The sequence below is a fragment of the Oncorhynchus mykiss genome, chromosome 17, assembly GCF_057628025.1.
Source record: "Oncorhynchus mykiss isolate SJ-2025 chromosome 17, ASM5762802v1, whole genome shotgun sequence".
In the NCBI taxonomy this organism is placed as follows: domain Eukaryota; kingdom Metazoa; phylum Chordata; class Actinopteri; order Salmoniformes; family Salmonidae; genus Oncorhynchus; species Oncorhynchus mykiss.
Window position 1 is genome coordinate 64516497 of NC_143038.1, and position 4882 is coordinate 64521378.

Here is a 4882-nt window from a genome sequence, read left to right on the forward strand (position 1 = left end):
TTGCCCCACTGTATGAGGGTGCCCGTGTTTACGGATTTGGAGTTGTACCTGGTATGTTCATTGATAATTTGTGTGAGATTGAGGGCATCAAGCTTGGATTGTAGGATGGTCGGGGTGTTAAGCATGTCCCAGTTTAGGGGCAATCAATGCACATATGGTATCGAGGGCACAGCTGGGGGCTGAGGGAGGTCTATAGCAAGCGGCAACAGTGAGAGACTTGTTTCTGGACAGGTGCATTTTTAGAAGTAGAAGCTCAAATTGTTTGGGTACAGACTTGGATAGTAATACAGAACTCTGCAGGCTATCTTTGCAGTAGATTGCAACACCGCCCCCTTTGGCGGTGTTGCCAAAGGTTTTTGGTGGTTTTCCTAAGCCAGGATTCAGACACGACTAAGACATCCGGGTTAGCAGAGTGTGCTAAAGCTGTGATTAAAACAAACTTAGGGAGTAGGCTTCTAATGTTAACATGCATGAAACCAAGGCTTTTATGGTTACAGAAGTCAACCAAAGAGAGCACCTGGGGAGTGGAGCTAGGCACTGCAGGAACTGGATTAACCTCTACATCACCAGAGGAACAGAGGAGAAGTAGGATAAGAGTACGGCTAAATGCTATACGAACTGGCCGTCTAGCACGTTTGGAACAGAGTGTAAAAGGAGCAGGTTACTGGGCACGATAGCATAAATTAAAGGCATATTGTACAGACAAAGGTAAGGTAGGATGTGAGTACATTGGAGGTAAACCTAGGCATTGAGTAATGATGAGAGAGATATAGTCTCTAGAGACGTTTAAACCAGGTAATGTCATCGCATATGTAGGAGGTGGAACAACATGGTCGGTTAAGGCATATTGAGCAGGGCTAGAGGCTCTACAGTGAAATAAGACCGTAATCACTAACCAGGACAGTAATGGATGAGGCATGTTGATGATAGAGAGCGGCATATGCCAAGTGAACATATGGGTCCAGTGAGTGGTTGGGCTGACTGGGAACACGGCGATTCAGACAATTAGCAGGCCTATGCTAACATGCTAACAGTTAGTAGGCCGGGGCTAAACAAGCTAGCAGTTAGCAGACTGGGGCTGGCAAGCAAACAGTTGCAGGGGCTAGCAGTTAGCAGACCGGGCTGGCAAGCAAGCAGTTAGCAGGGGCTAGCAGTTAGCAGACCAGGGCAGGCAAGCTAGCAGTTAGCAGACTGGGGCAGGCAAGTTAGCCTTTGGGGGATGTCGCAATGGGGGTAAGTCTGTTTTTGCCTCTTTGTGCGGTGACGTCGGTAGACCAGTCGTGGAATTACTAGGGTTCCAAGTAGCTCTAGGTAGCTAGCAGGCATAGCAGGTTAGCAGAATGGGCCTTCAGCGGACGCCTGAGGAGCCTGTTCGAATCCTCGGACAGATTATGTTGGTATTCCAGTCGTAGAGGATCGGAGGGGTTCCGTGCCCCGTACCGGCAGTAGAAGGGGTCTGGATATTGTAGCCCAGGAGTGGGCTTCGGTGGTAGCACAGGAGCCCTGGCCGGGCTAGCTTCAGGCTAATTGGTGCTTGCTCCAGGATTGAAACGCTAGCCAGGAGTGGTCACCCGGGATTGCGGTTAGCTAGTTGCGAAGATCCAGGTGAAAATGTTCAGAGTTTGTGGTTGGAATCCGGGGATATAGAGAGAAAAATAGGTCCGTTATGCTCTGGTTTGAGTCACATTGTTTGAACTGGCGAGAGCTTTCCGAGCTAAAGGTTAGCTGATGACAACTAGCAATGGTTTGCTAACTGATAGCTGGTAGGTAGTTAGCTAGTTAGCTAGCTAGATTCAGTTGAGGTATTCCAGTTCGGAGGTAAATAGAAATACTTTAGAAAAAAGCAGATCCACGCCACATTGGGTGAGGCTGGTTGCAGGAGAGTATTTAGAAGTTGAGGTTTAGGAAAATATTTAAAAAATATATGCGAAGAAAAAGATGTAAAAATATATATTCAAGGGACACGACATGACAAAAGACAAAGACGTCTGACTGCTACGCCATCTTGGAAGACATGACTGCACACACACTACACACGGATTTAGAAGGTCAGGATCTGGGCCACTGCCTCTGATCCTAAGGGAGTTGGGAGTGGATTAAGCCCTTTGTCACATTGATGGTAAAGGTTGAGTTACAAGGCAGAGAGCAAATGGCTCACCAGGATTCCCCATGTTGAGACAAAGATGCTACAAGGCTGTACCAATGTCTATGGGCTGTCTGTCTCTTGACATGATCTATGTTGGCCAGGCTGAACTTTCCTTAGATGTAGCTCTGCTTTGACATTCAGTACATATACAGTAGTACTCTCTGTTGTTAATGACTGTGGTCTATTGACGGTTATATAGTGGGGTGGATGACTACCATGCTCTGCTCGCTGCGTTGTATAACCAGGCGTGATGATTCTCAGCCCTGCTCGTGCTCCCGCTTGCTCCATGGGGATTGGCTAGCTAGGAGACTGATCCAGTTCTGTGTGTTTTCCTCCAGCCCTCAAATTCTTCCTCTCCAAGAGGACCTACTGGAGCAGAAACAATGTTCTTGCATGCATGAAGCATTCTGTGTGCGTGTAGCCAGCGCACGCATACTCCCTCCTGAGGAGGTTCTGTGACACCAGACAGAATTGGGTCTGTGATTAGTAATGGCGGTGGCCTCCAGGCTCCAGGCCTGATGCTGAGGTTGCAGTAGAACAACCAGAGTCTTTTTAAAGGGCACAGTGGAGGGATGGATCCTCCAGGCTGCCCATATGTCTACACAACCAAATGTCAACATTGGAAAATGCACACAGTTAATATCCTAGTTATAAGCAGGGAAATATAATGAGACAACCAACAAAGATGCAGTTTCTAGAAAGGGTGTACAGTGTTTAGCTATATATCCTACACTTAGTTATGTATAGAGTTGTGTGTGAAATCTGAAATGGGTGTACCGTGTTTGTGATTTAAGATTGTCTTAACTGTCTGTTCTTCACTGTGTAGATGTGGATGGACCCATCTGTCAGGCTGTGTGATGGCGGTGTGTTCAGAAACAGATAGGGGTACTGGACGTCCTTGGTCTGCACAGTGAGTCAACACAGGGAAAACCCAGCTCCATGTCATCCTCGCTACTCTACCATGCTCTTGTTAAGGGGAAATGTGAGAGCCTGATAGTAGATTACTGTACGATAAGGCACAAGCAGAGACATTGATTTGGGAAGTGGAAGCTTGGCCCTCAGTTTAGCATCAATATCAGATGTGGGATCTCCATGCAACTCCAATAATGGCACTTTAACCAGTAAAGAAATGCACATAATTTACAGTAATTGACTGGTACGTTATCGATAGACAAGGAACTCTGCACGTACATCGGAAGCACTATGCTTCCTCTCCCATCCTGTGGCACTTACTGAAGCGTGTATCTGGAAACACACCAAGCACCAGCAACGTCATCAAGCTTGATAATCTCCCTTTCCTTCACTACATTCCTCCCTTAAGAGCAAAGCGGAGAGACAAATGTGTGTAGACAGCAAGTGCAGTCTGTCTGCTCAATCTGGAGGAGCCGCTCTGCTCAGAAAGCCCTGATCAACAACACAGCACGAGAAGCAGAGCTAATGGAGGAACAAAGTGGAGCGTGTATTAAAACCAAACCTGAAAATGCATCACGAAACAGTAAAGTGGCCTTCAGAGTCCTTTAAAAGCTCTCTCCAGTAAATCCAAACAAAGTGAGTCAGAGTCATTGTCCTCTGTTCAACAACACAGTGTACTGTTGAAGAACCGTCCACAATGATGCTGTGTGAGTCAATTTAGGAGATTATGTCTGTTTTAATCTGGATTAATGAAGGGCGCTGAGGAGCTATCGTTGGGCCGGGGCCATTTCAGCTTTAGAGAGGAAACAGGTCTCATGGGGACGATGGGATGTGTGAGTGCAAACAGCCGCTTTAAAGGAGCTAGACACCCCACCGAGATAAGACTGGCTAAATACGAGGCTCAATTATTTAGCGTTCAGCGGCTTTAATAGAATTGGAGGAGCTTGTGGGCATTGTGGGAAATTGAGGCCTTTGTTGCCAGAGTGAGTTTTAAATGGTGAACACTGAGCCGAAGCCACAAAGGTCACTTTTAGTCTGCGTGTAGTTCATTCTCACCTCGGAGAGGTTGAGAGAGAGGCTTCTTTTTCTTCTTCCTGCCTGGTGGACCTCACCACCTTCCTGGTTCAGATTGAGGACTGCTAGGACACACATAAAGCAAACGACTTCCTGTTTATTATTTACTGATTGCTATCACTCCTCATCAGTTGGTGTTGTCTACTGAGGTTACCTTTTGGTTCACGCTACACACGCGTCTTGGTTTAAAGCTGTTGTACCCAGAACTGGTCTTGCCATATTTATAGGTATTTTTCACTTCAATTTTTGGATCCCAATGAACTGAGTAGGCTGGGGTGACATGCTTATAACCTTTGCAGGGACTTTCTTAATATGTGCATGAATCTATAATATTGTTCTGTTATTATCTCTATCAATGTTGTTATTGTTACTATTGTATTTTTCTGACTGTTTTCCATGTTATTTGCTTAGTTCTCTCTTAAAAAGCTCCCTCATAGATATGCAATAGACCTATGGGGTTTTGAATGTGTGAGTGAACCCTGGCAGTATTAAATGATGGGGCTCCCGAGTGGGGCAGTGGTCTAAGACACTGCAGTACCTGGTTCAATTCCAGGCTGCATCACATCTGGCTGTGAATGGGAGTCCCATAGGGCGGTGCACAATTGTTGCTGGGTTAGGCTGTCATTGTAAATAAGAATTTGTTCTTAACTGACTTGCCTAGTTAAATAAAAACCATTGTTCTGGCCTTTGCCAATTATAAATGTGATATTTCTGTTTTTATTTTTAATAAATATGCAAAAACATTTAAAA

At 45.8% G+C, this 4882-nt stretch overlaps 1 long non-coding RNA gene across 1 annotated transcript; it reads left to right on the forward strand.

Annotated features, from left to right (window-relative positions):
• The first annotated feature begins 390 nt into the window (after positions 1-390).
• LOC149976226 (uncharacterized) lies at positions 391-4882 on the forward strand. The gene is made up of 2 exons (XR_016487666.1): positions 391-708; positions 2973-4882. It is a non-coding gene; the product is annotated as an uncharacterized LOC149976226 (long non-coding RNA).